This window comes from Stegodyphus dumicola, chromosome 7, assembly GCF_044657685.1.
Source record: "Stegodyphus dumicola isolate Sdum_Otavi_A_Nest chromosome 7, ASM4465768v1".
NCBI lineage: Eukaryota > Metazoa > Arthropoda > Arachnida > Araneae > Eresidae > Stegodyphus > Stegodyphus dumicola.
Window position 1 is genome coordinate 57,974,164 of NC_140774.1, and position 12,423 is coordinate 57,986,586.

At 34.3% G+C, this 12,423-nt stretch overlaps 1 protein-coding gene and 1 long non-coding RNA gene across 13 annotated transcripts in view; one reads left to right on the forward strand and one right to left on the reverse strand.

Annotated features, from left to right (window-relative positions):
• LOC146996191 (uncharacterized) overlaps positions 1 to 12,423 on the forward strand; it is a 300,697-nt gene that overhangs the window by 15,471 nt on the left and 272,803 nt on the right. For 7 of the 10 annotated variants that reach the window (XR_015042017.1, XR_015042019.1, XR_015042016.1 and 4 more), the window contains exon 2: positions 839 to 875. The exons of the other annotated variants lie outside the window; for them this stretch is intronic. The gene's annotated coding sequence lies outside the window, so the exon portion shown is untranslated. The remainder of the gene's footprint in view (positions 1 to 838; positions 876 to 12,423) is intronic. 10 annotated transcript variants of the gene reach the window in all.
• The window catches only part of LOC146996192 (uncharacterized), a 65,307-nt gene that overhangs the window by 2,768 nt on the left and 50,116 nt on the right, over positions 1 to 12,423 (reverse strand). Inside the window, exon 3 of one of the 3 annotated variants that reach the window (XR_015042027.1) lies at positions 1,255 to 2,740. The exons of the other annotated variants lie outside the window; for them this stretch is intronic. This is a non-coding gene — a long non-coding RNA (uncharacterized LOC146996192). Of the gene's footprint in view, positions 1 to 1,254; positions 2,741 to 12,423 lie in introns of those variants that run through there. 3 annotated transcript variants of the gene reach the window in all.

Consider the following 12,423-nt stretch of genomic DNA (forward strand, 5'->3'; position numbering starts at 1 on the left):
CATTGTTTACATTAGTGTTTTGTTAGTCATTATTGCGATTCAAGTTTTTCAATATATTGCAATTCTCTTTTATCAATAAAATAGTATCGTTATTAAGTATAATATCAAGTTTTATTCGACATATATATATAGTTTAACTAAGACTTAAAAACTGAAATATTGAGTTAATTTTAGGGAGTGTTGTGGAGCGAAAAAAGATGTAGTGTTGAGAAAGGTATAAGATGGTTTGGACATATGCAGAGAATGAATGGAAGAAGATACTTGAAAAGAGAATACAAGTATTAATAAATACAGTGCTGAACTGTTGATAATTGACTCTGTTGACTAATGAGTTTGCCTTCACTGGCCAAAGGGATATAAAACTGAACTGAGAGCAAATTGTGTGCCATCTCAAACCTTTTCTGCTGCATGTACTATGCCCTAAAAGGCTGAATTGTTATTATGCCCAACAGTGTTATGTTGTTATATGTAAAGATTTTAAACAATTATTTTTTTGTAACTGTTTCTGAAATTATTAACTTAGTGTTTTATGTTCAGTTTCAGCAGTTTTCTTAGTGTTGATTAAAGAGTTACTGTTTATTACATTTGCTATTCCTTATTACTGCACTAAAGGCTATGATTCTGTATACATTAATTAGCAGCATGTTTAAATTCTTAGTTAAAGGTCTTCAATTTAGTTTCATAATTATTTATTGTATACCTTCTTCATATTCATCTTAAATTTCAGAAGAAATTTACTTCCCAGTTTAGTCCTTTGAAGCAACTTATATGTAAATATTGTATAGCATATTCTGTTATGTACTGACTATTGAAATGCATTTTTATTTCTTTTTTGCAGGACATTTTGCAGTTTGAAGTCTCTATGTACTACTGAGGTAAAAAAATTCTTTTATATCTAATCTGAAAATGAAATATTTTTTCATAGGCAATAAATTCAGTTCTTGACAACTGCATTCTAAATTAGAATTTTAAGCACATGTGAGAAAACAGGAAAGTGCTTTCCAGTATTTAATTTTAAAAAAAGTTGAATTTTTATTTTCAGAAATCATCTTAAATTTATTTAATAAAGATCATGGCAAATGATTCCAAAATTTTTGGTGCATGTTTTACTTGTCCCCAGAACTTTCTGAGTTGTCCTGCTGTGGATAATTTCTACATAACCACTGAATTTCTGTGATTCTGATTAATTCAGGCTCCTAAGAACTTGATGTTTGTGTCATTATTTGATTTTTAGGAAAGTGATTATTCTAAACCTCATGTTTATAAAAAAATTTACTGTAGTTTGAAAATATGAGGCTTGGATGATAATATCAGCGACTCTTTTAAATATAAGCTACAACTTGCTTAAAAGTATCTTATGCAGTTAATGCCACTAGATACCTTTCAACATAAAAAACATCTTCAGAATTATTTTTATTTCTTGCATTTGCTGCAAACATGAAAGAAAAGAAAAATCTTATAATTAAATTTTGTTGCTGTTAAACATTTCTGTAGTAGAAGATAAGCATGTTTAATTTATAATACTTTTTATGTATTGTTTGACATATTTAGAAGTATTAAATATGTATATGATGCACAATTTTGAAATCTACAAAATAAATTTTGTTGTATATAAAATTTAATTATAAATATTGAAGTAAAATAACAGACAATAACATTGCAAAATTAAAAATTTACTCTTACAAACACTTCAAAAAAGTGAGAATAAAATGCATTAAAAATTTAAGCAATATTTTTTATAATTTAAAAAAGTATCTCTTCATATAGTATTAATAAATACAGTACAAAGTTCGAAATCCGCACTAGCCGATTCCGGATTTGGGATATTTCCAAATCCTGTGGGGGGCTGTAAAGTAATGTTGCTTTCTTACATTAAATTCAAACAAATAAATTTGTAACAAGTTTTTATTTTTAAGCAATAATATAATCACCCTCGTTATCAGCAACCTTTTGCCATCTAGTATGCAGATTTCAATCCCAGATCAATAAAAATCAATTGGTTTTTGAGTAAAATATCTCAAGATGGCATTTTGGACATCATCAAAATTTTGAAATTTTTTGTTACTAAGAAAATGTTGTAGGGATTGGAATAAATGGAAATCCGAGGGTGCGATATCGGGCGAATATGGTGGGTGAGGCAGTACCTCCCACCCCAATTCATTATGTTTTTCCAGTGTTCGTCTTGCACAGTCGTGTTGCAGAATGACGCCTTTTCCGTTGACAATCGCCGGATATTTTCCAATTAAAGATTGGTTCACTAGATCCAATTGTTCAGAATAAAGGTCTACATTAACAGTTTTTCCAGATTTCAGCAATTCAAAATGAACAATTCCACGAATACTCCACCAAATACCCAGAAGTGCCTTTTCGGGATGTAAACCCTTTGTAACCCCTATTAAAACTGCCTTTTGAGTTTTGGATTATCATATAGGACTTATTTTTCTGTCTCCACTAATCAAGCGATCAAAAAATGGTTCTGTATGGTGCCGTTGAAGCAATACATTGCGTGTGATGGATAGGTTGGCCTTGTTCTCTTCGGACAGATTATGGGGGACTCAAACACCTGCTTTGCTTATTTTTCCATTCTGCTTTAAATGTTTTTGGTCGACCAAGGTTGGTCAAGAGTGTTTGACAGTTCCTCGATTGTTTGACATTGATTTGCGTCCACTTCTGCCCTTAGCATGTTGTTGTCTATCGTTGTTGTCGACATGCGTAGAAACGACATTACTTTTTGGTCCCCCTAATAATAGATCATCAATTTAAATCTGGTAAGATGGCATGCAGAAATTATACAATTAAAATTATGAAATTGTAATTTATGAAATAAAGAACAATTATGATCTAAAGGGTATCAAAATTTACAAAAGAAAGCTTAATATTTGTTTACTTTATTAAACATTTCGTTCAATGCAAGTTGTTTAAGATGCTCCCACAAAAAATTCAAAAAGTTCCTTTTTCTTTTTTCTTGTGTCATATACAGTGGACTTTCCAATGCCATACTCCTCACATAATTTTAAGACGAATATGCCTGTATGCATTTTTTGCAGCAATTCCACATTTTGTTTAATGGACTTCTAAACATGGTTTCGCTTTGTAGATCCCTTTTGTAACTCCAGAATTGGAAACTCTTTTCGACATAATCGAAAGTTCAAGCTTAGTTTTTATAAAATTTCTGTAATAATAACAGTCTGCGAAAATTAATAAACTGGGTCAAATTAGAAGGTCAGGGAGCAGCGCAGTCTGCTACATTAATTTAAAATGCCTTAGAATCAGTAATGATAATTTTAGCCTAACTTAATAGCGTGTGTTATACGTTATTGTCTATGTATCACAAGATTGGCAACGAAACCCAAGTGGTTTCGCTAAATTTTGTCTTGCTCCTATAGCGTTCTGAATTAAGCCTGAATTGTAATAGTTTAGTTTTTTACTATACCTACGTTTATTTCTTGCACATGCTTCAAACTAATATGAGTCCTGAATAAATAAACTCCCACATATATACTTAAGGCTTTATCTAGGGCTGGCGCTTGAAACCGCCTGGTATCGCCTCTACAGGTCCTAAATTCTGCTGCAAAGCGCTTTTGTAAGTTCTAAATTTTAACCATGCCTAAACTTTGGATCCCAGTGCTTTCCCTAAATCATAAATACTTCTCATCCCTTAATTTTGACACTCGGTGCTTTCCCAAATTCCAAAAATTTCAACTTCCCTAAATTCTGCCGTCCAATACACACATATCTATAGTGCAGGACGGGTTTAAAAATTTTGCTTTTAATTTTTAGCCTATTATTATGTTTTTTTTTATATGTATGTATATAGGCATAAATAAATGCAACAAAATAAAGAACAAGGTTATAAGGTATTTCTCCCGCCTTCCTAGCATCCCTTCGTGGTATAGTGGTTCTGCATGCTGAGCCGGTATTGTCAGAGGTCCGTGGTTCGATTCCCAGCAAAGGCGTTGTTAATTTTTCATCTTGCCTGCTTCCAGAAAAAAATACCTAATGTCTCTAAAGTGGCGCCCGAACTAAAAGGGTGTTTCATGAGGATTCTCTGCGCCCAGGATTTGGCGATTGGGTCCCCTAAAAACCTCAGTCGCCCTTTCAAAAGGGGAGTATGTAAGGTATTTCTCGTGCCTTCCTAGCATCCCTTCATGGTGTAGTGGTTCTGCACGCTGAGCCGGTATTGTCAGAGGTCCGTGGTTCGATTCCCGGCGAAGGCTCTGTTAATTTTCATTTTGCCTGATTCCGGAAAAAAATACCTAATGTCTCTACCAGGTATAAAATATCAAAGAAAAAAATCTTAAATATACAATGTTCATTAATGTATGTATATGTATATAATATCAATATAAATGTTAGGTTCTGAAGCAATTAGAAAATTTTTAATTACGCATACACACACATATATATATACATTTTATAAGCATATATAAAATAAAGCGATTTTTAAATTACTTATATGGTTTGTTGTGGTTTATTTAAACATAGCAAAGCACTCGACGGCTATCTGCCTAAGGGTAAGGATGCCTCTGTAGAGGACTTTCTAAGCAAAACTGGATCGTATATGCGTTATACATGGGGAAAACCACGTAAACGCCCATACAACATGAAAATGGATTGTCTGGTCCGCACTTCTTAAGCAGAAGTATCACCAGAGCCAATAGGCTAAGGAAATTTTCAATTTTGGAGCAAGAGCTCAAAGATCAAATAATGCCAATTAGAATTTTTGAAAGACCTAGTTAGAATTTTGAGGTCTTCTGACTAGGAGATGTGTTGGCCTCGCCAACGTCTTTATTGAAAAAATACATTACATAGCATGTTTTTATATTTACAAAACAAATTATTTTTTGAACATAAATTGAGTTATACAATGCAACATAGAATGATAGGAAGAACAAAGTAAAGAATCAATATTAAGTATTACAATAATTAAATGATTAATAACATGGCAAATAAAAGTACAAAGATATTACATGATACGATTGAATTTACAAGTACAGATCTAATTCATTGTGATATGAGTATTCCAATATAAGTACAATAATATTATATAATACAATCAATTTATAAGTACAGATCTGATTCATTATGGTATATGTATTCCATAAAACTTGATAACAAAGATCGTCCCTTGTCGTTCTTAATTAGTTGTTTTAGAGTTTCTAAAGTTATATTTTGTTTGAAAATTTCTCTACGTTTTGTTGATACACTGGAACAGTCTATAATCATATGAAGTGCATCTGCGGATTCACTACCACATTGACACTTGCATGTAGATTCCTTTAGTTTGAATCTGTTAATATAAATCAGAAAGGCTCCGTGATTAGTGATAACTTGATTTAAAAAAAATCACTGAAATGCCGTTTCTCCGAAACATTCGGTAGAAGTGTGAACGTTTGTCGTCCTGATGCTATTACTCATAGGGATCTTGCAGTCTAGGTACGTGTTCGAGTAAATCCCTTGTTTGGCTAGCTCGTCGGCTTTTTCATTGCCGGCAGTGCCTTGGTGTCCTCTTATCCAATGAAGCTTTGCTTTTGTAAAAGCCAGTAATTTCTTTATGGCGATAATGTTCTGATTATAGATATTGTATTTATGGATAGACTTTAAAACAGCCTGGCTATCCGAATATATATGCGCAGGACTGGGGTGTGATTTTAACCATAGTAATGCCGACTTTAATGCTAAAGTTTCAGCTTGATATACTGTACTAGTCTTATCCAGTTTAAACATAAATTGATCGTGACAAACTCCATTCATGAAGGAACAGAAGCCAGCTCCAGTGCCGTCTTCACTTTTTGAACCGTCCGTATAAATTTCTAAACCTTTATTGATTGGAGGCTTGTTGTCCCATCCGAAGACTTGAATATGAGCTGGATGAGAATGCCATTTAGGTACTGGGAATTCAATCTGATCCCGTGAAAGTTCTAAGTCCTCATATTTAAAGTCAGTCCATCCTCGTTTGGTACGTTGGATGATGCTTTCCATGTCCAATTTAAGATCAAGCGGCATAATTCCAGCAATCACTTGAAGAGCTGCAGTAGGGGCAGTCTTATAGCTTTTGGTCATTGCAAGAAGTGCTATGCGTTGTATAGAGTTTGTTTTGTTTCGCATTTTTACCGTAGGTGGGTACCACCAGGCAGGACATGTGTATACTATGGTACGCTCTATTGCACGTTTATAAAGTTCTTTCAGAACTGGTTTGGGCATCCCAAGTAATCTAAGAAGATTGTTCATTATTTTACAAACTTTAGATTTAATATAATCTAGATGAGGTAGCCAGGTAAGGCATTCATCTATGACTATTCCAAGATATTGAATGGATTTTTGTTGCTTAATGGTATGATCGTTCATCTTTATTGTCGGTGCTGAATAGGCTGCACCACGCTTTTTGATTGCTATAAACATAGACTTTGACTTTTCGGGAGAGAATTGAAGTTTGCACTTGAGTGCCCATTCTGATAGTTTTTGAAGCGCCAACTTTGCCTTGGTTTGAATTTGCATATGCATAGATCCTGTTACTAGGAGTGAAACGTCGTCCGCATAAGCTTGGATGTGGATTCCATCTTCAAATTCGAGTTTTAAAGCTATATTCATTACTATATTCCAGAATAGTGGTCCAGAGTTGGATCCTTGTACACATCCTTTTTCTTGTTTTATGGAGTATTGAACATTATTTATTTCATAGATTATATGTCTATTATCCAATAAACTTTCAATAACTTTATAAATATTTAGAGGACATCCCAGATTGCGGAGTTCCTGTAGTAGGAACGGCCACCAAATATTGTTGAATGCACTCTTGATATCCAAAGAGATAACGTTGGTGTAATTATTATTACGTCGGTTTGCTTCTATTTGTGAGACTATGTTGTCCTTGATGGCATCTGCTGAGCATTTTCCCGCCGTGAAGCCATATTGTTGTTCACTTAATTTGGAATTCGATACTAAGAAATAAGTCAATCTGTTAGTGATTAATTTATCATAGACTTTACTCCATGCGTTAAGCAAGCAAATAGGGCGGTAAGCATCAGGAAGCTCACCATTTTTTCCTTCTTTTGAGAATAATACTAATTTCGCTGTCTTCCAGCAGTTAGGAAATATTCCTCGACGGAAGAGTTCATTAAGTAACGCTACTTGTAATTGTGGGTTAGCATAGAAAACTTCAGCTATAATTTCTTTAGATATATTGTCCATTCCAGGTGCTTTGCCTGGATTGAGGGATTTGATAGCATTTTCCACTTCTGGAATCGTAAACGGAACATCATTTATTGAATTATATGGATTCCTTAAGTTGTTACGAATTGTCGTATGAAACTCCGTGTCTTCGCTGATTATATCTTTAGGAAAGTGGTAATCCATTAGGAAACATATAGTTTCTTCTATTGTGGAAGTCTTGGTTTTATCTGGTTTGAGTAACGCTTTTAATTGTAGAGGGGATTGCATAGTCCCCTTAGCAATGTCATAGTGTACCCCGAAGGGTGAACTAGGACTTAGACGCTCCAGATATCTTTTCCAGGTTGTTCTTTTGGCTTGCATAAGCTTTCTTTTATAGAGAGCAAGGTCTTTTTCGTAGACTTGCTTATAGTGTGCCCTTAGTTCGTCATCATGAATACATTTGTGATAACGCTTTCTCAAAGCGAGGATTCTTTTTCGTAATATTGAGAGTTCCGGGGTCCACCAAGGGACACCTTTGTGTTGAGTTTTAACATATTTTCCCTTGGCGTGGGTTGCCAAGTCACAGTATTCCTTTATTTTCTGAGTCCACTTAATTATAAGTTGATTAAGATCAACTGTATCTTTAGGCAAGTAAGATTCCATTGAACCAAAAAAGTGACCAATTTTTGCCTTCAGTAAGAGCCAATCCATTTGTGTAAGTTTATATTTGACTCTTTGAGTTGAGCTAGAATGTTGATACGTAATTTCAAAAGAGATATAACAATGATCACTTAAAGTGATACAGTCCATAACTTTCCAATTATGAATGAAAGACGTGGAAGAGATTGATCTGGAAGCTGTAATATCAATCCAGCTCTTTCCCCTTGTGCAGTTGTAGGTAGGGGGACCATCCGGATCGTTTTCAACAGCCAGTCTATGCATTGTTAAGAATTCTCTAAGTGTGCATTTTCTGGGATCCTTGAAGGGGGAGCCCCAGAGCACACTTTTCGCGTTTAAGTCGCCAAGGAGAAGAAGATCATGTTGATCGTCAAAGTAACGTTCAGCTAAGTTTAACAGAGTAGTTAAATCTGTTAAGTCCGTTATAGGTTGAGTATAACAGTTAAAAATGGTTATTGTCCTATGTTCAATCTTTAATGTAATAACATTTAAAGTAGAAGAAGCGTAAGTATTCAGAACCGTAAGTCGTGGGTTAACCACCACTGTGGCTGTTTTGGGGTGGTCATTTGGAGAAAAAATGTTTGAGTCGGAAAGCCAGACGGCTTGTCATTGATACAGTATGGTTCTTGAATAAAAATCAAGTCGTATTCAAAGATACAAGTCTTTAGTTGTGCTGTTGCGACATGTGATCTCGCTAAATTAATTTGCAACGCTTTTATATTTTGAATAAGTTCTCTAGCCATAATTGATTTTTCTTCGAAGATCTTCAATTTCTAGCTGTCTGCTAGGACAGTCTTTTGAGAAACTTGAGTGCTGCTCGTCAAGGTGCTTATCACTATTCGCATTTCTTTCTGCACAATGAATACATCTTTGGTAGTTATTGTCACAATTTTTGTGGGAATGTCCCACTTCTCCACAATGTCCACATGCCTCTTCTGTTTGGCATTGTTTAGAAATATGTCGGTATTGGCAGCATTTAAAACACTGCGTTGGTCTGATGTATTCTCTTAAATTGAAATGTTCCCAATTAACGCACAGTTTGCGTAACTTAGTAAGTGTTTGAAAACCTCCGGTGAGGTTTCACAAACCCAATGATTTCTGTTCTTATGCTTGATAGGAAATTTAACCTGTAGGCCATCACCATCGATGCCTTCGTTTTGGGCTAAAATGGCTTCCTTAAGTTCTTCCTTAGTCAAGTCCCTTGGAATATCATATATTATAATTTTAGGAAGCCTACGTGTAGGACGAACAATTTGTAGGTCCTTTTTAAGTTCTGGTACAGTATTTATTTCATTTTCTAGCGTCTCTATGTCTTCCGCTTTATTGGTCTCTATTAAGAGACCACCTTTTGCCTCATTTTTAAGTCTTTTCACTCCAATGTGGAGCTTTGTGGGATCAATAGTTTTTAAGAGCTTCTTTCTGATGTTGTCTGGTTTATCCCCTTCATTTGTGGGGTATAAAATAGTGACATGTTGTTTATCTGGTTTTCTCCATGTTTTGGATCGGTCACGAGCTGGACGTTTAAGTACGTCCGCATAAGAGTCTTTAATGTTTGGCGTTTGATGAATTTGTCCTTCCATGTGTGCCATCTCGACACACTGTTCAGTTAGAAGGTTGAACATCAATTGAAATTGATGTCGAATATCAGCGGCTACTGCCTTGTTTATGCCAGAATTTGTCAATATTGTCTCTAAGGTGGCAATATATGCCTGTCCTTCTTTGAGAATGTCTTTAGAACTCATTTTGATGTAGGTAGAGTTATTCAACGCTTAACTAAATAAGATGCACTGGGTCTGTAGACCGACCTGGTACCCTGGGGTTCACACCAAGTCAGTAAGTAGTAGGCACTTTTGCTCAGGCTTTCGACCCTCCTTGGAGAGGGAGCCCCCCGACCTTGCCAAGGTACCCGAGCACTGGGAAAGCACGAATGAACAGGTGAAACAAATATTCAAAATTATATCAATTTTGCACATTAATATCGCATTTCAATCGCATACAAATCGTATTTCTAATTGCTTTCCCCGGGGAGCGTAAACGCCCATACAGCCATTCCGTTCACTGGAATGCGAACTCCGGACCGAACTATCACTGTTTAGCGGCTTTACCACTCAGACGCTAATGAACCTTCTCCTCACATATACATGCATATATATATTATAATATTTACATGTAGAACATATGTTATGGTGAAATACCGAAATCTGGAAAATGTCGACTTTCACCGGTGAATGTTGAACATATAAGAATATATTTCTTCTCCGTAATTCAGTCACAAAAAAAAGCACTTGAGACTTAAAATAAGAACTTAAAACACACAGTACGTTGAAAATGAGAAAGGAAAATAATAGAAGTTAAAAACTTACTTAATTATACAGTGCGTTCTAAATGAGAAAATAAAATAATAGTAATAAAAAGCTTACTAAATTATGTGACTCAAATCTTATTTATTGCAACAACTTAAACTATTATGACTTCTTATGAACTCTCTTTTCGACCTACACCAGAGCATATCTGTGATTGTCGACATAACACCGGTGAGGGTCCGAATGTACAAGAATGTAATGCAATATTCGATCTTTCACCGATGTATGTGGTAAATGTTGTCATTCTCCGGTGAAAGTCGATATTCTCCAATTTCGGTGTTTCACGGTAACATATACGTACACATTAAATTATTAAATTATATTTGCATGTCGATAAATTATATTTACAGGTTGATCATTGATAAAAAATTATAAAATATTGTACGGAATTACTTCGCTTCCTAGATTTTTCGTAAGCTTCATCATATTTCTAAAACAGAATCTAAGTGGTGATCCCATTTGCAAGCTGTTTATATATCTTATTTTTTCTGCACTGAATTATATTTAGAGAATTATTTCACATGATTATAGCTGAAAATGCAGTTTTACAAATGAAGAATTTAAAGGCAAGAAGAGAATTAGGTCCTTTTCTAATTATTCTTGAAGCATTTAAATTAAGAAAAACAAATGGCAGATTAATAGAGATCACTGAAATAAAGTGCTCATAGAGGACAGATTAATATGCAAATAAATTTTAGTTTTCATTAAGTAAAACAGAATTCATCTGGCTTCTGTGAGAAAGGAATCAATCCAAGAAACTATTTTTCTATTTTCGCAATCATAATTTTTTAAAAAAATATTCAAAGAATTCATATTCAAACATTGCAGTCTATTATAATCAGTAATAATTACCTAAAATGCAATTTTAATCAATATTAATTCTCATTTTCTCTTTGATAACCCCTCTTTAGAGTTAAATAGCAGTCACAGCATTTTTCGGCTACATTTTCCTTTATAATATGCTTACGTTTTCATTTACAACTTTTAATACTCTGGGAAAATTTCAGTATGAGAACCCAGAAAATTATTCTTAGTGATGCTAAGATTATTGATCATTGTCATGCCGCTGTGCTTCAAAAGAAATCCTATTGTTTAAAGGTTCATATCCTTAACCTTCCGACGTTCATATCCTGGCCTTAACATTACATTCATATCCTGACCTAAAAATAAAAGCTGCGAGTCAGAATTAAAGGGGTTGCTCATAGGCAACCTTAGTTAAAAAGAAGTTAGAGGAAATGTTAATCAATGCATAATATTATCTTTTGAATTAAACACTAACACACTATTTGATCAAGTTCAAATAGAAAACAGATATTCGGCATTTGATTTGAAAACAGATTAGACTTGCAAACAGATATTCGGCATTTGTAAAGAAAATAAGGATGAATCAATATGAGTTTGTTTTCTGATTGCAAAACCATCTTAAGATACTATCGGATTTAATCTTTAAATTATTCCAATAATATTCAGAATAGTGGGGAGCCACTATTCTTAACTAAAATTCACTAACGCAAATCCTATTTTGGGTTGAAATGATTTTCATTAATTACGTTTTAGAATCTATTAGGTTATTTTTTTATAATACGCCGAGAGGTATTTTTGAAAATGAGCAATGCCTTTTGCCAGGACTCGAACCTGAACCTCTCGAATACGCGCCTAGTGTGCTAACCGTCACACCACAAAGGCATACTGGAAGGAGAGAGAAAATACATTATCCCTTTTAAAGGGCAAATGGAAATTAGGAAACCCGATCGTTAAATCCTGGTTGTGAAGAATCATCGTTCACAACATTTTAGTTCGAGCGCCACTGTAGAGTCATTAGGTTATTTTAAAGGAGCTGTGAAAAATGTGCAAAGGAGTCGCCGGAACTTGAACCTGCACCTCTCGAATACGCGCCGAGTGTGCTACGGTTACACCACGAAGGCATGCAGAAAGGAGGGAGAAAATACCTTATAACGTTAATGAAAAAATACTAAAAATATCTAAAAAGTTAATTTTTTAATTACCTCAGTTTTTGTACTGATAAATGATAAACTATTATAATATGAAAGAACAAAAGGAATAAAATTAATTATTTACTGATATTTGAGAACTCACTTTTTTACTTCCTTGTACGAAGTAAGTTGTAAATAATGAGACAGACAGTGAACGAAGTAAGTTGTAAGTAAATCAAACGAAGTAAGTTGTACTTTTGTAAGAAGTGTCGCAGCCATGAAAATTTTCGGGTATC